The following is a 21,485-nucleotide window of genomic DNA, read 5'->3' as shown; positions in this document are numbered from 1 at the left end:
AGATTATTTAAAGACAAGAATGTTATCATTTGAATGGCGTTGTATTATGAATTGTGCTGAATATGTCCAGGCACATGGATTAATAAGGTGAAAATGGCCAACTGATTTCAGAAAAAACAGAAATGAGAACAACGAAAAAGGGGAAGAAATTTGCTATGACCAAGTTAACTTCAGAATTTATCTACATTAATTATTTGATATTTTATATAGTTTTATATTTCATCTACACCATGGACCAATGGCCTATGGATCTTCTATAACTCTACAGAAGTAACTCATTGGTGAAGGGTTGCACATGGATACTACACATCTTTTATTCCTGCAATTGTAGTACACATCAAAGTAACCCATACTAAAAACATCTACAGGCTTAAAACTGAGCATCAGTGGGCAGAGTGCAGTTATGCTGGTCTCCAATTTACACTGTGGGTGGTAATTTAATTGTAGTGATTTTCAAACACCCACCACCCTTGAACAGAAACAGTAAAGTATCTGAGCTACTTCTGCATTTCCAGTTCTCAGGCAGACATAAAATGTCATGACACACTGCATTAAGGCCACATACACTGGTGGGTTTGTGACAGTTGAACACTGGCAGTTATACCAGCATTACACTCGTACTGAATTCAGTTCTCATTATCACCAGCCATTTTATTCAAAACACCTACCTTGTGCTTCCATGTACTGGTCCACTTACCAAAGATCCACTATATAGGTGTACAATTACCAGCTGCAGCCCAGCTATCACTGTCCAATATATTACTCACATTTTATCCCTTATTATTGTTCATTTCTCAACACAGGATCTCTCTTGAGCAGATAGTGACACTAATGTGACAGTGGCATGGTAGCGCTTGTGGCTGTGGTATGAATGTTGTTATATACATCACTGTCACTGCTGGGTTGAAGGAGGTCCACCCTATACCCTATACACCCTACACTATGTCCATCCATGAGCATCACTGTGGTCAGAAACTAACCGCTGATGAAGTGCAAGATGATGGCTCACACAGATTGTGCATAAACAGATGGGCTACAGTGTGTAACTGAAAAGTGGAGGTATACTGTAAAAAATAAAAACAGGTCAATTTGATCTGCATAGCTTGGTCAGAAGTGAGAAACCCTCAGCCCCCAAAGGCTAGGGACACTGTGTAATAAAGGGAGTCGCAACCTGTGTATAGAAGGGAATTAGCATTGATTTAACTGGGAAGGAACAGAGTAAAAACCCACCAAATAAATAAATAAATAAATAAATAAATAAATAAATAAATGTCATGTTTCATGTTTACTTTTTTTTTGAGTGAGCTCAACGTAAGCTACTTTGTTGACCTAACCTAAGATGCAGTCCTTTTTTAAAAGAGAAATTTTGGCTAAACTAAGTCAAGAAAAAATGCATAACTATAAAGAATGTTGACTTTGTATGAATGTTGATTTCAAGCTGAGCTGACTTCTTACAATGTACAAGGTAGGGGTTTCTAATAAAGTGGCCAGCAACTGTATGGTCAACCTTTTTAAAAGCAACATTATACATTTATACTGCATTAATGTATCTTAACATGATTACAGTATGCTAGTGTTCATCCATTAAGCAAAGTCCTAGAGTACACCCACCATGTGCTCCCACACACTTGATTCAATGAATCAACCAATAAACAAACCCACCCTCAGTTTAATTCAGGAAGTCAGAGCAGAGAAAACATTAAGCAGTATGGGACAGGGTTATTTAAGTATGAAGGTGGGGAAGTACTACTTTATACAATTTTCAGTGTTTGCCAGGCTGCACAGTGACAGAACCATGCAGCTAACAACGACACAATTATGTTGGAACCGGAGAGCATGAAGGCTGTTTGGTTGTGCAAGTTCTCTCTCTGCCAGTGCGTTCAGCTGGGTCAGTGCAGAGGCAGACAGACGGTGGCTGGCACTCAGTAAGCATGCATGCCCTGCTGAGCTGAGCACTTCCAGCCTCATCGTGCCCTGCCTGCCTGTTTTGTATTCATGGTGGATGGCTATCACTCCGCTGTTGCTGGGGGCCTCGTGGAACAGCCTCCCATTACCTGGAAACTGACAGAGCTTAGGGTGAAGTTTAATAAATAAATAAAGTCACATTGCAATGCATAATGAGATGGTGGAAAATCAATTTTGTTGAGGTAGCAATTTTAGGTGCTTTTTCCCCACTTCATTCTAGAGAACCTTTGATGGAAGAATTGGAGAAGAGTGAGGAGAAGATCCGAGGGCCGTGATTTAACCAAATGCATCTGCTGAGCTCATTCCCAGGTCATATTAGACAAAGTCTGTCTTGATTTGTGAAATCCTTTTTCAGCAAAGAAAGAGCACAAATAGAAGCAGCTGTGCCATTTCATACTTGTTTTATGCATTTATTTGTGTTTGAATTTTGTCTGAACACATTAAATACTTACGACCTGTTAATTATGTAAAACATAAAACATATACTCCAAAAGTGTCAATACAAGCCCTGTGTTTTAATAGTAGTGGTTTAAAAAATTAGAAAAAGCAATATGAGGCCTAAATAGTTACAAAATGTAAAATATGCCTTACATTTCCTTTATTTATAGTAATAAAACTTCTAACAAAAAGAGTAGTTATACAGTTTCTTATTCTGCTTTATTTTAAGTACTTTCATACAGACAGATAGATAGATAGATAGATAGATAGATAGATCAGACAGACAGACAGACAGACAGATAGATAGATAGATAGATAGATAGATAGATAGACATGCAGACAGACAGACAGACAGACAGACAGACAGATAGATAGATAGATAGATAGATAGATAGGATATGGAATTTGTTATGGGATTTTTCCACCTTCAGTGCTGAATTTATGCTGAACCATTTGACCCCATGATAATTCCATAACAAAAGGGCCAAGCTGCTTTTAATTAATGGACCTGCACTCTCGCATTCTTCCCAAAACTATTGCAAACAGCATTTAACTTCCCTTCTACATTCTCCATCTGTTCCTGCCAACACGGTGTAATGTAAACCATATGCTTGGCAGCATGCAAATCAAATGTATTACATTCATATTACATTCCTGTAAATTCTTCTTTTGATATACTCCATAATGCATTAGCTATGCTTGTGAAAGAGCCACAAAATACAGCTCAGGTTACAAAAACTACCTAGTCTATAGATATGTCTTCCAGGAACATGTCCAATTGATTGCATTCAGTGAAAGTCTACCAGAGTATCTCAATAAGCTGATATGTTATGACTAGAAAGCTTGTTCTGCTGTGCAGTCTGTAGTCGGCAACAGACAAAATGTGCTGCACACAAGCAAACAAACAAGGAAACAAACAGATAAATAAATAAGTAAATAAATTAAAAGATCACTGTCAATATATGGAGGTTCTACTGTGTTCAATATAAAATTGAACAATATTGCTTAGATACATTTAGTATCAGAAATTATTAAAAATAAATGTTCCTAAATGGTTCCTTGGCCACACAGTTTTAGGAAAAATGCTTAATTATAGAACCTTTTCATTACTTAGATCTATGACATGCAAGAAATATGAAGTGCAAGAAATATTTCAAAATAAAGGTCCTAAATAATTATTGGTTTGGCTATACAGTTCTAGGAAAAAAACTTCCTAGCTTTTATCATATAACCTTTAAATTCTTTGCATCAGCGAAATATTGAAGTAACAAAAATTTCTAAATATAAAGGCCCCTAAACAGTTCTCAACTTGGCCATACAATTCCAGAAAAAAACTTTAATTTTAGGACCTTCACATTCCCTGGATTCAAGAGAAATACTAGAAATGGCTAAAACATACAGGTTACATCATGTGGAGGTTCTTTACGCTTTTAAGGTTCTTCACATCTCATTTTCAAAATGTTCTTTAGACAATACTCCATTGTAAGCTTCTTCAGGGAACCAAAAGTGGTTCTTCTGGCATTGCTCCAAAGAACGCTTTTTGGTACCTTTACTTTAAAGACTATATGTATGCAGGCAAACAGCCGATCAGTAAATGATAACTATGCATCCCGTGCTTCTGAAGGATGACTTGTGGTCAGTGTTGCTTAAGCCCTCCACCCGGGTCCCAAGCTCCTGACCCGTGATTTTGGAAGCAGAGCTCACGAGTTAGGGTCTCAGGGAACAGGAGGAGGGCAGCCGGCACCCTTCTCTCTTCTCCCACCATCGCTGGGACTGGATGCTCCCTTTTCCTACCATCTACTGTCTGCAGAACCAGGAGAGCTTGTCTGCAGCAGCCAGAGCTGGTTATGGACTGTTTGCCTTTGTTTGCGACTGTTGCTCTCGCCCTGTGTAAAGAGAAAAGAAGGGAAAGAGAGGAGACAAATATCCTCTCTCTTCCAGGCTTTCATGCTGCAGACTCTGTCGCTTATCCCTGCACATGAGGAGCTTATCGCTAGTCCCAGGAAAAAGGCTCTACCACTGTACATAGAGACGCGATGCTCCGGAGAGTTACACATGAGCAATGGAAGAATACACAGTGAGATGAGATGGGTAAAAATGAGAACGGAACAGTGGAAAGCTGTTGCCAGACTTGCCAGACTTTTGTTTCCCCTTTTTCGGATCGGACTGCGATGGACGAACGTCTCTCTGCAGTCGCTGGTCTTTGTGAGTAGAGGAAACACCCCCCACCCCCCCTTCGCTGTCTCACTCTGAGCCAGACGCTCAGTCCTTCCTCTTTGTCCTCGCTGCATACTGCAGGGTCATGAGAGTCTGCCTGTGACTTGCCCTGCCCTCTAACCCTGCTTACATCCGCCAAAAGCTCAAGGTGATGACCATCATCCACATGTATACATATATAGCACATCCAGGACACACTAACCTTGTTCTGTTAAGTTGTACATCGAACAATGGTATGTAAACACATAGCAGATTAACGTATACTTTCGACCATAGTACTTCGTCAAACTGTAACCTTGGAACCCGTTCTGTTGCCTGAACCAACCCGTACCCCAGAACACCCTTGCGCAAACTTACGCCTGGTTCTATGAGTGGCCACTGTAACATTTCGAAGGTGCTATGACCAAGAAGACCTATCAGACGAGTAGTACGTACAGATGTGTTAAACAGCTGCCAGGACTATAGTGGTACTCCCTCCCCCAAGCTATTCCACCACAATTACTTAATTTGCTTAATATGGTTACTGAAATCTTTCCCATCTGCGATGGCAATCTAGTCAATCGCCCCAGCCAAAACAAAAGTGATGTTATTCTCATCACCTCTCCAGCTCCTCCCCCTACCCTATGAACCCCCCCCCCAAGCTTGCAGCCCCCTGCCCTCCCCTGAGGCTGAGTAGGGGGAGGAAAGAGGTGACTTTCAATGGAATGAGCAGATTATTATTAGCCGTTCCCAATTTACCTCTGGCTTTGCTGGCCGAATGAGACGCCTTCGCCACTGCCATCCATCTTTCAGGGAAAAATCAGGTTTGGAGGTGAACACGGGAGCTGGTTGCTGAATCAGACGCAGACTGGTCTGAAGATGGGGGTGGGGGGGTGGCGGGTGGAGTGAGCAGGTAGTTCCCACCCCTTCGCCTGCTGCCATTGGCTCACAGGAGCCATCCGTCACCCTGTCCTGCAGTGTCTGGAGGTTGCGGAGCGTCGGCGAGACTGGGGCTGCTTCTCAGACATTGGCGAATGTCTGGCGGTTAAAAAGCCAAGAAGAAGAGCATCTGTTTGATAACCTTCAGTTTCCAAGCAAGTCTCGGCTCGAGCTAGTGGTCGGAGTCTAACAAAGACCCTCCTGAATCCACATCGGCGATCAATCTCATCTATCACCGTACGGCTCAGGAGAGACTGCCTCTAATTAACTGGCAAACACGGCAAACCTGCCACAGTTAGAAACAGTAGAAAGTGAGAACTATTCTCATGTGTTGCAAGTGTAATTGTGTTGGCTTTTACTTAGCATTCATTATCATTTATAACCCTCTCTCTCTCTGCAGTGCCACACAGTTAAGCTTCTATACCCAGTTATGGTGCAGCGCACCCAGTGATTCAATTAATTCCCAGTATCATATGCTGCATGTCCTTGCAGCATCCAGGGTTGCTCAGTGGCGTGTAGTGGTCTAAATGTCAGTGTGTAATTTCCCCAACAGCACATAATTCAAGTCCAAGTCCATTCTCCCCCAACCCCAGACTGAACACACTGGAGTCTCTACAGGACCAAGGGAATATTAAAGCAAATGAAATCAATGAAAGCTTTAAACTAGTGCCTGTAATCAATCAACTCTATTACTGCTTCAGTCTCAGAGTCTGGGGCACTGCTGACCTCTGCTCTCACCTTTACACATTAGCAGTGCAGTATATAGAGTATATTTCAGCTTCTACAGAACATCCTTGATTCTACTGCTATTCCAATCTTGAGACATCTTTTGAACTTATAAGGCCTCAGTTAGCTTTTTGGACATCCAGAAGCTGATAACCACACAGTATCCATAATGTTTTTTTCTCAAAGGAAATTCCACTGATTTCTCAGAAATTCAACACAATTCCATAATTAAGATGAGAGCAAAGCCATTCAAAGTGGTTTGATGTGAAATGGTTCACTGTATAGAAACTTACCGACTCAGATTCTGTTTACAAAGGCGATGATAGGAACCAGGGTTTATGATGTCATCAACGCAAATATATTTTAGTTTCAGTAAAAATCACCAGTGAACCTACAAGCCTTCTGAGCTTCCATATTCAATGTTAATAAAAGTAAAATAGAATGTATCCTGCCTTCCGCCCAATGACAGCTGGGATAGGCTCCAGCACCCCACCACGACCCAGAAGGATAAGCGGTTTAGATGATGGATGGATGGATGGATGGATGGATGGATAGAGATAAATCCAAAAAAACTACATTTTCCTTGAGTACTATTTTACCTTATAATGCCTTGCATGCACCTGTCTACCATGAATGGCTTTTAACAAATATGTTTTTGTCCAAAACCTTGTGAAAACTACCATAAAACAGTGTCTCAGGAATCAGACGGCATGGCCATAACTATTTCATGTAATTACTGTCTGGTACGAGGCATTAAACTCTTCAGATATCTGGTTCCTATCACCACCACTGTGAGCAATTCTGACTCTGTATGTCTCTCTAGAATGTAGAATTCACATCAGACCATCCTAAAAGAGTCTGTTTACATCTTAATTATTTAATTATATAGAAATGTTGAAAAATAGTTGGAACCAGCTCTATACTGACAACTCAGAACTCTACTGACTCACTGAATTCAGTGCATTTATATGCCCATGCCTTTTATTGCCAAGAACTGCATACTAATAACCAAAAACATGTACTCACTACTAAAGAAAATCCATATTTTCACATTTTTAAGATCAGCCTTTAGTGTAATGTGTGCAAACATTAATAACTATCCAGTCTTGTCACAATAAACGCCAGGCCATTCTATCAATGCAGCCCAGAAGCCTCCAAGTCAATGCTATTGATTTCTTGCAGAGGTTAAAGGTCAAGTCTGCATTGATCTGTGAAGGTCTCTGACACAGCAGCGAAAGGAGCAGCTCCAGACAAATCGATGACACCTCGGAGCACCACACACACATTATGCTTATTTACTGACCATAAAGTGAAAGCTAGCTCTGTGACACGTCTGAGTCTAAACAACATTTGTACAGCAGCTTTAGGATAACAAGGTCACCTACTGGTCACTCTCCCAAACCCTCTATTGGTAAGATGGAGATTTTGCAATGTGAGTTTTTAGGTGGCAAGAGTAGAATCAAAACTGTGAGTGAAGGTCAGCTGTCAGTTTAAAATAAAAAGGCAAATGGGTATGAAAAATATTGGCTATCATTGAATTAATTCTGTGCGCATCATAAAGAATATGCAGTGAAGATTTTATTTTAATGAAGAAACTTTTTTTTTCATAATTCTTATTTTTTTTTATTGTTTGTTGCTTGAACGGTGAGCAGCAACATGCTATACGCATTTGTAAACTAATAACAAAGCTTGGCCCAAAAGCCTCATAATGTTCAATGCATTGTGAATTACAAATCAACTAGTATTCATAAACCTGGTCATAAACACACACTGTTTCAATTTCTTTTAACTAATTATGAAGGTTAAAAGAATAGTTTATAGTCATTTTACTGTATTGTAGCATGTATTTGTATGATTAACAATTTATGTATTTATCATTATGGGTATCAATTATTATTGCTAAACATCTGATAGACATCCAGCACCTTTTAGCATAGGAAGTAAGTTTTTTCAGTTCTGTTCTTCTCTTTTGCATGCATACTTGGTCTAGAATAAAATGCTAAAGCTCCAAAGTAAGAGGAGCTTTAATGACTAAAATGTAACAGCAGGATCCTTTTCTCACAAATGTACTTAAGCATAAGTAAAATTTTCATTAAAAAAAGAACAATAAAGCACAAATCCATAAAAATGTAAATGGAACTAGTTACTAGCCATCTCTGCTAACAGCTCTGCTAACATACAGTGAAAGAACACCTTTACTGTAAAGCAAAAGACAATGTATATGACAATAAAAAACTCAATTACATTCAGCCTTGCCCGTAGAAAAACACTTTTAAATTAGCTTAAGAACTATGTTCATTGTCATTACTGACAATCATTATTCATACTTCTTTGAATACTAGAATACTGGACATGCATTACTGAAAGAATTAATCACAGTCTATATAAAAAGCTTTCCACCACTGACACTTTGATCATTTATTTCCAAATTGCATTTAAGAACTGGGAAATCAAAAGTGATATTAAAAAATTACTATGTACTACAACCCAATTCCAAAATAGTTGTGACAGTAGGTGAAATGCAAATAAAAAGAGAAAGCAGCAATTTTCTAAATCCATCTTGACCCGTACTTAAAGAAAAGCAGTAAAAGGCAAGATATGTATTGTTTTTTCTTATCAACTATATGTTTTATTGTTGCTCATTCTGAAATTGCAATATGTTTCAAAAACGTTGAGACAGGGGCAATTTAAGATTAGGAACACTGTGAAATGTAAAGAGCTGATGTAATCATACTTGGGAGCATCCAGGAAAGAATGAGAAAAAAAGAAAAACGTTCCTCAATAAGTGGATATTAGGTATTCCAATCTGTAGAGCACATAGTGTTATTAAAAGATTCAGGGAATCTGGAAAAATCTCTGTGCTTAAAAAGCAAGACCGAAAATCACAACTAAATGGCTGTGACCTCCAACCCTTCAGACAGCACTGCATTAAAAACCGACATGTTTCTGTGATGGATATCACCACATGGGATCAGGAGTACTTTAACAAACTGTTGTTAAAAAACGCTGTTCATCGGTGCATCCACAAATGCAAGTTAAGACTGTACTAAGCCCTATGCAACAATGTCCTGAAACCCAGACTTCTCTGGGCTTGAACACATCTGAAATGGATTGATGCGCAGTGGAAACATGTAGAGTGGTCTGACAAATCAACTATTCAGATTGTTTATGGAAGTAATGAATGTTGTGTTCTCCAGGCCAAAGAAGGACCATCCAGACATTTTCCACTGTAAAGTTCAAAAGCCAGGGTCTGTTATGGTCTGTGGGTGTTAGTGTCAGTGGCGTGAGTAACTTGAACATCAGTAAGGCATTAACACTGAAAGATACACATTTTGGAGCAACATATGCTGCCTTTTAGATGCCGTCTTTTTCAGGGACATCCATGCTTACTTCAACATGACTGTGCATGTGTTACAACAGCATGGCTGCGTAATCAGAGAGTGTGGGTGCTAGATTGGCTTGGCTGTATCCTAGTTAAAAAAGTGGCACATTATAAAGAGCAACATATGACAATAAAGGCACCATATGGTAGTGCAGCTGAAGACTTGTTTCCACCTCTAATACCGAATCAGTTTGTCTCTTTGGTCACATTACAAAGTACTATTAAAAGGAGAGGTGATGTCACATAGTGGTAAACATGCTCCTGTCTCAGTCTTTTTGGAACATGTTTCAGGCATCATATTTGGAATGAGCACATATTTATAAAAAGAAGTAAGTTTAAAAGGTAAAACATCAAATATTGTGTATTTGTGTGTTTTACTAATCACTGCTTTCTGATTTTATTGCCATTTTACATACAGTCCTAACTTCTTTGGAACTGGGTTTGTAGTATATACTACACAGCATCAGCCACAACTTTCTCAAAAGCAGACGGAGCTGTAACAAATTTCTTCTTCTGCTCTAGTTTTGTGCAGACGTACATGTACACAGGCATTAAAAGTTAATTATGCATAATGTTTAAGCTCAAGCTAAGCATTTTGCACAATACATAAACAATTACGGGCAATTTCTCCTGTTCGATGACTTTAGTGAGCTCCAAGGAAAGCTAGAAGGTTGTACAGTTAACTCCCAGGATGTAATTCTAAACCATACAACCTACTACCTCAACCCGGATGCACACAGTTCCTCATAATCATACTCATAATCAATAGTGGTCAATTGAATTCATTAGACTTAACATGAATTAGTAAAAATAGTAATAAATAAAATAAAACAAAGAAAATAACATAAATCTTACAATGCTTAGGGTTACAACTCTATGTCTAACTATTTATATATACACTGACTGTATGACACTGTTCTATATCACCCTTTTTAGGACTTTATGATGCATTTAAAGACATACATAGAAGTAAACTGATAGAAAGCTAAGAGCTGGTCTACCACAGAGACAGAGACCCATAGAGACGAGCTTGTGCTGTTGAATTTACCACAAGATCGGATCTACGGGTTAATGACAAGTGGCTCCACACTGATTCCGCATTTATTAGCCAAGAGCAATGTTGCTGAAAGAAATGAACCACGCCCAAACACACTGGCAGAACATGGACTGGCAGTGTGCTATACAAGCTCCTTATATGTAGCAGATCAAATTTCTCTTCATCATAAACTTATTAAGGGATTTTAGTAACATATGAGCAGCTTTGATTATAGAGGGTTCTTCTGATGAGACAGTCTATTCATTTATTAACTAAAACATTAGCTGAATAACTTGAAGAGCTCAGCACTTACCTTGAGGCCAAGTGTCCTCATTTTCTTTTAAGTTGTCATCTTCAAACCTTCATTTTTACCTGAAAAGTGAAAGAAGATAATGTTGTCAAGTTTTCATATCACAAAAGTATGCTACTACAATACTCTGTTTAGTATTAGCCTATTACTAATCTGCCACATATATCAGTGTTAAATTTACATAAACAAAAACAAGACAGGCTGAAAAATGGTCACGTTTGAATTATTATCGTTTTTGTGATATAAAACCATACAAATGCCATAAGTGGATCTCAGGAAAAAAAAAAGAAAAATGTAACATACCGGTCCTTTGATAATACTGTACATCCTCAGGCTTCCCAGGGAAAACTATAAGCATAAAGTAGACTAACACATTCTATGCTAAACATCTACCATGCTATGATTGCTAACCTCCTGTTTTTCTACTTTCATCTCTCCCACATCAATCACGGAGAGTCACATGATCTCCATTACAAAATGTCATCATAACAAATCGAAAAGTCTGTCATCTTCAGATGAGCAGTAGACAGAAAACAGTGATGCTTTTTATGGAGTGAGAGCAAAGCTGCTGTGTGAGTGATGCTTTCACTGCTAATTCAATTACAGAAACATGTTTTAGAGTAAGCTGCAAATTATTGGTTGCCTCTGGACCGAGTTTAAACTTGAAAATGAATTAATGAATGGTGGGAAATCCCCATTGACTCATATCGGATTTCAAAGTCACTGAATAAGCTTTTAAGAGAAAAAGTTTTTTATCCAATTTAACTCTGGCCAGTTTAACCCACTATCTAGCCCATTAGACTCTTAATATCACAAAATGCAGCAAAGTTGGGAGGATAAAGGTTGACACGTGCTTCCTCCCAGGCACGTGCAGCAGCACCACATCTTATCACACTGCTGCTAACACAACGTTACTGGACAGCTCAACATGCTTGGAGGAGAATGCTAACTGCCAATCGTGTTATGTCAGCTAACACATGACTAGCAATGCATATTCATTTAGAGAAAGCCAGGCCAGTTGTACTGTCTTGGACTCCATGATTGAACTGCCAGCCCTTAGATGGTTGTGACATCTATATGAATTTATATGAAATACATTACTGTACATACATGCATTTGTTAATTTTATACATTTTATTCCTCAAGGAGGCCTAATTTTAACAAATAAAGTTTAGTCAGTAGGGGAAGCAGTGCACTGCTTGACCTCAGACTCCACCTATAAGCATAGCTACTGGCTCTGAATGCTGTTCTTTTATTGGCCAAACAGCTGCATGAATTAGGGTGTGATTTATGTAAATGATAAGTAAACAACGCCCTGGTAGGCTGATTTATGGCAGCACTTGCTTTGAAGCTGATTCATCATTTGTGCTCAAATCTCCATTCATTTCCTCTTATTAATCAGATGCAAAGTAGTTGTTGATCCACAAAGGAGGTTAAATCTGTGCTCTTCTTTAAACAGTGTAAAAAACATTTTGAGCAACAGCACAACAAAATACTGATCTGACAGTCAATAATACATTTGCTTGTTATCCTGTATGATAAAGCATAGAAATATGGACTGAGAAATGCTCTCCAGTTTGCTGTTCAGGCTGTGAAGCTCCAGTTTAAAACTTTGAGGAGTAAGGAAAAAACTTGCATCTCAACATGCTGAGAAGCGTCAGATACATTTTTTAATGTTTAACTCTGCAACAGCCATGAAGACAGAGAAAATCAAATGCTGTTAGCAGCCACACTAACAAACATGTTTTCTTTAACACACAGATTTGTTTAAGGCTGTTGGTTAATATGTGGTAAGTAACATTTGTACTAGCCTATAATGTTTGGCATTCAATATAGGTTCTGTCCAATGTTAGCACAAATAATGTTATATGACAGAATTGTGCTTATTTGTCCAGCAAACTGAATCATTCCTGGACACTGTTGGAAGCACAAAAAGTGGAAAATCCATATATATACCCTATATAAACCCTAATAAACCCTAAAGGCATGTTCTTTGACAATTCAATTGAAACTTTTCAGATATCATATCAAGACCAGAATTAGTATTTTGTTTATAACTCTCACTTGAGCCTTTCCGTTTCAAACAAACTTTGGTCAATTCGACTTTTTAAACTGTAGGCCAAGCTGTGAAGTGTAACCTGTTGAAGGATGATGTTTTATAAAAGATTTTACTGCTGGATGATTAACTGATTGGCCTGCTGGTGGTCAGTGTTCACTGCAAAACACTCTTAAAAATAAGGGTTCCTATAGAGTTCTTGGTAAGATGCACAGTTTTAGGAAAAAACCTTCATATTAGGCAATTTTAAAACTGCACTTTGTATGTTTTTTGTCAATATTTAAAGAAAACGTATATACTGTAGCTTTAAAAAAGTTCTTCACCTTCACAAGTCATTTACAAAACTAGTCCTTTAACAAACCATCTATTGAACGATTTTTTAGCCAAACAAAATTAATTCTTTATTGGCTGCACTCCAAAGAACCATTTTGGCACATTAAGCATGCTGGATGTATACATCTGTAGGCTAACACAGTACTGTGCAAAGGTTTTGGGCACCTAAGCATATTGTTTACCCCCATTTATCTTTACAATAAATATGCTTTTACTTGTAAAAGCACCATATATCATTAGAATAAATACAAATAACCACAAATACAGAACAAAGTAACAAGAATTTCTTGTTTTCAAAAAAGTAGTTGATATCTTGCGAGCTAGTTTAAAGAATAAATTTGGTCCCAGATTTCTCCTGGATGTCCTCAGTCATCACATAATTTGTTAAATTCCATCAGCAGAATACTTGATTTAACATAATGAATGACTGATCAGCCAAACCTGGTATTGAATGATAGCTATAAATATTACTTTCTCAATAAGCTTGGAAATGGTTAAATGAACACATTATGTAAAATCAATACTTACTGTGTTATTATTATTTGTATTTATGTAATATTCATGTTTATGAGCAAATAAACAGTGCCCAGATAACGTCCAGATAAATAGCTGCCCAGATAAACAGCTTTTTAATTGTAACTGCACAGTACTGTTCATGCAGTTCATGTTTTGCGTGTATCACTAGTCAGGCCAATGCAAAATGATGTAAGCAATGTCTACCTATGATGTAAACCCCTAATCAACATGATACCCAGTGTTCTTTTCTAAAGTTTAGACATTTCCACATGTGCAGAATTCCAACAGACAGAGTGCCTAATGTCTCTCATACATCATATGAGAATAGAAACCTAATTAAGCGTCATAAAGTGCAATAACGGTATGGAAAAGTAGGAACCTAAGGAGGCGTTTATCTGGGGAAACAATGTGTGGATGTGTTGGCCCACACACTGGCTATTTGCACACATGTAGAGTGAAGTCAATGGCACCATTTATCTTAAATGAGAAAGTGCAAGCAGCAGCTGAGTGGGTCCGCTCACGTGCTATTTGGCCACAAGGCAGCGTTACATGAATCGTGGAGTCACTCGGTTCGTAGCAATTACTCAAACATATGACAGGACTCATGACTCGCACACTCCACCGCATTTTACCGAGTGAAAATAAGCCTCAGCAGGGCCTGAATCCTATTAAAGTTGCACACACAAAAAATAGAACTCTGGCAGATGCATCACACTCTTCTCCAAAATCTCCCAGGCTTATGGCTCTGACTAGACCAATGCTTTGGATCTCTTTCATGAAAAATTGAGGAATGGGCCCATGCAGACCTAATCCTGCATTGACAAGTGTGTTAATGGGTTCATGTTGACTGTTTCAAGTCTCGTTTCTTCTTTTTTTCCTTCTTTTCTGAATGCAATTTATTGACTTGTTGTCTTTAAGATGGACTGAGAAAACTTGGAAACTCCCTAACTTCTATAACTGTATAATGCAAATAATGAGTGTAGACTCTCATTAGAATTAGAATCATAACGGGTGTCTACCAGGCATTTTAGTGTATAATTATGTTTAGTTTACTGATTTGCTTGTTGGTGTAGCATTTTTTTTCACCCATTTTGAGCAGCGAGACTGTTTACTGTCCAGCAAAGTATAGTGGTTTACGAGGCAGTGAACATAATTATGCTTAGTTTGTTTACTGATTTGATTGCTGATATACCATTTTTGTACCCAACAGCGAAACTATTTATCTGCTGGCAAGGCAAAGCATAGTAAGTTTCCTACCAGGCAGTAAACTTCGTTGATAATTAGGTTTTGTTTACTGATTTATAGGTTGTTATACCACTTTTTCACCCATCTCCAGCAGCAAAACAATTTACAAGCACTATGCACTGTGGTAATAACACTGCCAACAAAACTAACATTTAGACAGGATACATGATGACAAAGACAGGATTTGAAAAAGCATCACATTAGCCATGACGTCAGCCTATGCTAACTTAGAACACGTTGCAAATTTGAAGTCAAGAAATTCAGGTCCAAGGCCCATTTCAACAGGGCAAAGCACCTGCGTGCGGCTGTCAGTCTCAAAGGCGTCTAAAGTGTAATTTGGTGTAAACAGGCCTACATTACCACAGCGCACTTTTCCAGATGTAAACCTGTCAGTGAGTAGGTCCCTCTGCTGCCTGATAAATGGCCAAATGTGAAATAACTGGGCTTTAGCACTGTACAGAAACAGAAAGGGCCCGCTCGGAGCAATCCGTGTTCCACCCCTCATCATTAAGAACAATAGCTGAATCTTTTCCTCTGGCTGCCACTCACTCATTTGCATCCTTTTGTGCCGTGTTTAAGCCTTCATCAAGCTGACAAATGTTTGGATGGATTCAGAGCAATGAACCTGAGGTGAATAAGGAGAGCGCTTTGGTCAGCCCCTCTGGAAAGGGACCTGATACCGCTAACCCAACGCGAGGCAGAGATTTGCCTGGGAGAGGAGCCAAGAAAATGACTTTGTTTGACCCAGCTGCCAATCAATCTTGCTGCGCGGTGCCAGACTAAACACGGCCACTATTTTAGCGGGACTTGTTGGCGGCAGCTGCTGGATGTGAAGCTGTGGGTAGAAGCAATGAGGGGAAAAAGTGGGGGTCCGTTTAGGGGAGAGCAAGAATGGGCACAGCAAACATGCAACCTGCATTAGGCCTCACACACAGCTCAAATATGTTTTTGCACACCCACAGTCGAATGTCCAAAATGGGTAAGTCTGAAAGATTCGAGGGAGTCTAAAAGAGTAAGATTTGACTCCACAATCAGCACAACAGAGACAATCTGTTCATTCTTATTGTGTTCTATGTTTTCTCATACAGTACTGTGCAAAATCAGAGACCAAATTTTCATTCATGACATTTCCAGTCAAACGGCCATTAAGTACACATTCATTTTTCAGTGTATGTATATTGTATGTTTCAACGCTTTGCCTTTAGTACAGCTTCCCTTCTTTATATTCATTTCAGTTTTTTCAAAGAAATCTGCAGGGATATTCTTCCACACTTCAGTTCAGTCTGAGAAGTTGGTTGCATTTTATGCTTCTCATGATCCAAGTAATCCCAAACACATTCAGTGACATTCAGTGTGACTCTAGGATGGTCAGTTAGTTGTTCTCAGAACACCAGCAGCTTCTTTGATTTGCGAATGTTGTTCTTTTGGACAGAAACACCTGTGGATTTTATCAGATCTGAAGTAAGAGCAGAGCTTGACTTGCTCCTCTCTCTCAAAGATGAAAACTTTAAGTGCTGCAAATCTGATCATGACAGTTTTGGTGGTCTACCAGGTCTTGCACTGTTCTTAGGAGTCCCATCCTTAAATAATTTATGAACTTTAATTATTACTTATTATCCTTTGACTTGTTTTTCTACCCTGTGCAAGTGGTTAATCTTATATTTAATCACTTCTGAAATTTCTCCTTAAAAAAGAATAACATGCTTAAGGGACGTTTTGTCTGAAACTGAATAAATCACGGCTGATCCCTGACTTTTGCGCAGTACTATAGTAAGATAAATTGTGTGTAAATTCAGCTGGGAGTAATTCAAAATACAGCCTTTCAGGAGTACTCAGCTTCAACGTCATGCAGTGGAACAGCAGATCTTATCTGTGTATCAGCAGACTCTATCTTTCTGGATCAGACATGCTTGGTCTAAGTCACTGAGCCTGATATCACAAGGAGGGAGGATAAAATCAGACAGAATTTCATTGTGAAAATTTGTCAAATGCCCATGCATAGAAATGGCAACACAGCATGAACACAGTGTGGATCATAGCTGGCTCCTGGCTTGCATTCATGGTTCTAGCAGTGGCCTTTAACCGGTATAGAACCTTTATGTTATGTGATCTCTTCGCACACAAGCATTGCATTTACAAGAATGGTTCTTTGAAGAAATATTCACTGAAAGGTTATTTAAGGATCCAAAAGTGCTCCAAATGACCCCGTTTGGCACCCTTATTTTTAAGTGTCGGTAGAGCAGGCTAAATCAATACTCAAGTAAAAGTAAAGTTAGTCCATCAAAATAAAGACTCAAGCCCAGAAACAACTTGAGGAGAAGGGAAAAACTTGCAGCTCAAAAAAACTACTGAAGTACTCAGTAACTTAGAACTGCAGTGGAACGTCTTAGTACATGCAGCATCTTTCAGTATAGGAACCGAAGCTTGTTAGGCTCTATTCTTCTCTCTTTGGGATTCTTTTGGTCTTAAATAAAACAAAAAACTCCAAAGCCAAATGTGTAACCAATTACAAAGGCCTACAGAGACTGTTACCAACATGACATCATGAAATTAAAGGGGAATTTTACTTTTAGTGTAGTTCTGAGGCAAGCTTTGGGCTTTAAAAGTATTTTTAAATTTTGTATTTTAAATTTTATTATATTTTAAATGTTTATGATGAACAATTTAAACAAATCATATCAAACCACTCAGCGATTGAATTATGCAATTTTGAAAAGGCAGTGGAATTCCCCTTTGAACACACACACACACACACACACACACACACACACACACACACGCATACAAAATAAACTAATAAGTCAATATGAATGGCTAAAGATGAAAGTAGATTCATTTCCTTACAAATATGCTTAGAGGTAAAATTATTATTATTTGAAAATACTCAGGAAAGTACAATTTCAACAATATGTTACTTATAATGTTACTTATGTACATGTAACTGAGTAAATGTTTCCTAGTTACTACCCATCTCTGCTCTTACAATCATCAATAATTCCTCCACTGGCCTACATCAAAGCCTTGTAGACGTTACGAATTTCTAAATGAACTTGAAGGCTTGAAAATAAACATAACCCTCCAAGTGACTAACTAAGGCACTTTGTCAGGATCGATGCTTACAGCATCTCAAAAGGCCTGTGAAAGCATTTGCTTGATTGGCCTTTCAAAAGCACCTTGCATGAAGCATGAATTCAGACTGCATTTTAGCTTAATTACCTTCCTTGTTTTTGAGCAGCATGTTGATCAACTATGCACAGTGTTAATGGCTACTTACCAAAAAGAATCGGAAAGTTGAGATTCCGTCCATTTAATATTAATATGATGAGGCAGTTTCAGTGCTTTGATGAAATGTGACACTTTCTACACATAAACAACAGTGAATAGAGATAAATGTTAAAAATGATCAGCCAATTTAGTGCTGGTCTGATAAATGTGCTGTGTATCTTCACTCTCCATTTAAAGAGATGCTTTGCATTGTAAAAGGTACAGAAGGTGAAGGTTTTAAATAAAAAAAAAGAATAGAATTCTGACCAAAGCAAGCTATTGAAATAGTATTAAGCTGACTGTGAAAAGTCAGAGAACAGCCTTCATTTATTCAACTTCAAGTGAAAACAGCCTTTAAATACAGGATATTCAAATTTCAGTGTTAGAAAAAAGCAAACAATATATACTAAAAAAAATATAGATGATTTTAAATTCTAAGCATTCAGTATTTAGCATATTAAAACATTCAGTATTTAGTGCATTTAGTTTTTAATTAGTTAGATTAAAGACATTTGCAGGAATATTGTTCAGTCTTAGAGGTTGGTTGCATTTTCTGCTTCTCACAATCCAATTAATCCCAATAACAAATTTAGACTCATCAATTTAGACTCCAGTTTAGAGTTCTTGTGCAAATGATCTTCTTTTTCATCTGTTTCCTTTTCTCAGTAAGAGCTTCTTGACAGCTACACATCCTTTCAGACTATTGTTGAGCTGTCTTCTCACAAAGGAAGGATGGACAGACACACCTGTGGTTTTATTTTCCAGATCAGATCTAGAAAAGGTTTGAGTATTGTTTAGTTGATGGAGACAGTTTTGTTGGTTTATCAGGTCTGGCATGGTTGTTAGGAGTCCCATTTTCTTTGTATCTGCTAATATATTTAGATCACTTCTCAAAATCCAGTTTTGGAAATTCTTTTTGTTTTTTTTAACACATTTTCCTTTGACATTCCCCTTTCTTAGGCAAGTGAATTATATTGTATCTATTCTAGGCAGAAACATCATAAAAAATGGAGAACATCATGGCCATTTGGACATTTGAAGGTGGTTTCTGACTTTTATTTAATTCTATAAAAATGTAAACAGCACCTAAAAGTGCTGTTTTAAAAGTATAAATGTATTAAACAGCCTGACGTTTTGTCCCATTGTTCCCACACCTGGCTTAGAACAAATAATTGGGCGAAACATTTCAATTTCTAGCCATGTATCAATCATTCTCTTTAAAATGTGAGAGAATAGAAATTGCCATTCCACTAAGATGTTCTCTTTCCATATAACCACAATTATCCTACATCTCAGCGGGGATCGGAACAAGATGTTCTGTTCTTCACTGCATCTTAGGCCTAGTTCACATCCTGCTCACTCTGCATGTTGTACCATGTAGCATTCTGTCCTGTCACCAAGCATGTGAAGAGAATAATGCCTTTAGTAATGGGTCTGAATGCATCAGTGCTTAAAAGCCCCACATAATGTTCACTGAAATGGGCAAATATGTGCCGCAGTTAGCTCTGAGGTATAAGAACAGGCACCAGCCTGAATCTGTGTCAAATCGTGTTGGATGTCTGCTGCTTTTTTGTTTTGACCATAGGTGATGGGCACATTAAACTAATGAAGATGGGTAGGACAGCATGGAAAATGGAAACAGTGAGCAGCGCAACAGCACGTCCATCGCAAACTGCAAGGCTAAACGAGCTGCTTTATCCCTGAAGGAGGAGGCTAATGGAAACCCTGCCGAAATGCATCACAAGAAAAGCGGAGGTCAAGTGAGGGGAAGGATTCCTCAGGGGTGGAATCAAAACAAAGAGCAGCATGAAACTGATACTTACTTTTCAGCTGTGCTCATTTTCTGTGGTCTAATGCCAGCTCCGCTCAGGAGGACGGCACTATTCATAAATAGCTATAGACATCACAAAAGAGCCAGTGGGATATGATGCAGTGCCAACAGAGCACATTACAAATATCTATGGCCACTAAATTTGCCAACATTTGCCTGAATTGCGCCAAAATTGGGGCGTACAAATGCAATGCTTCCTCAAATATTTGCAAATGAATGAATAAATGAAAGAATGAACAACTTAAAGAAAATAAGCGCAGAAATACTTTGACATGCATTGAATATTGTATTTTAGTAATCAGTATTAAATTTGTACTCTAATTGGAAATTATTATCATGCAAAAGTTTGGGCACCCCTGGTCAAATTACATGTTTTGTTGATTTTTGTAAGTGAAAATAAGTGAACACATCCTCTACAGAGAACATATTTGAATATGGCATTTTTTTTTTTGGCAAATTTTGGTTGTTGAGTTTAACATACTGGAAAAGAAACAATATACAAAAGGTGCCATAACTTTTGCACAGGCCACGTTTTATATTTTCTTTTTTCCCAATATGTTAAATTCAGCAAGTAAATAGTAATTGTGCACTAAAATGTGCATCAGTGTGTTCTCTGTAGAGGACATGTTAACTTATTTTCACTTAGAACATCAACAGACTTTTGCATACAACTGTGAATGGCAGATGTTGGTGTGATACAGCACAAAAATAAAGCCTAAAATTAATAATAATCATAATGAAAAAGAGTCTCTTTCACAATTCAAGGTCATTTTCACCGTGGTTTTCTCACAGTGTCTATTACGGAAACTGTAAAAGGACACTTTGATAATAAAAGCTTTAATTTCAGAAATGTATTTAACTGATCTCTTTGGAGCAAAGCTGCTGCCAAGAGAGATGATCTTCAATCATATTCCTTCTGATAACACTCCATCATCAAAATAGCTTGAGGGAAACGGGCTTCATCGCTGGGAATTATACAAACTCAGTTTAATGAAAGGTAAACCGGAGAGAATCTCACATTCCTTTTGGGAAGCAAATGTCAAAACCACAGTTGTTTGATTCATGCAATTGACATAACTCAAAAAATATAAAGCTACATATCATTTACTTGTGCTGCATTCACAGCATTTAAGCTATATAAAGCTCAAAATGATAAAGATATATTAGTGCTCAATTCATTATCTGGTACATAATGGCAGTTTTGACTGGAAATAAAATGAATGAAGGGTGGTCTCTGACTTTTGCTCT

General features: G+C 38.1%; 1 long non-coding RNA gene across 1 annotated transcript in view; it reads right to left on the bottom strand.

Moving 5' to 3' along the window:
* Positions 1–1,651: 1,651 nt before the first annotated feature.
* LOC118804157 overlaps positions 1,652–21,485 on the bottom strand; it is a 43,205-nt gene continuing 23,371 nt past the window's right edge. Inside the window, exons 3-4 of the long non-coding RNA XR_005006971.1 lie at positions 10,996–11,054; positions 1,652–2,061 (exon numbers count right to left, since the gene is read on the bottom strand). This is a non-coding gene — a long non-coding RNA (uncharacterized LOC118804157). The remainder of the gene's footprint in view (positions 2,062–10,995; positions 11,055–21,485) is intronic.

The sequence above is a fragment of the Colossoma macropomum genome, unplaced genomic scaffold (genome assembly GCF_904425465.1).
Source record: "Colossoma macropomum unplaced genomic scaffold, Colossoma_macropomum, whole genome shotgun sequence".
Lineage (NCBI taxonomy): Eukaryota > Metazoa > Chordata > Actinopteri > Characiformes > Serrasalmidae > Colossoma > Colossoma macropomum.
The sequence above is the reverse complement of the archived record's forward strand: the minus strand, read 5'-3'. Positions and strand labels throughout refer to the sequence as shown.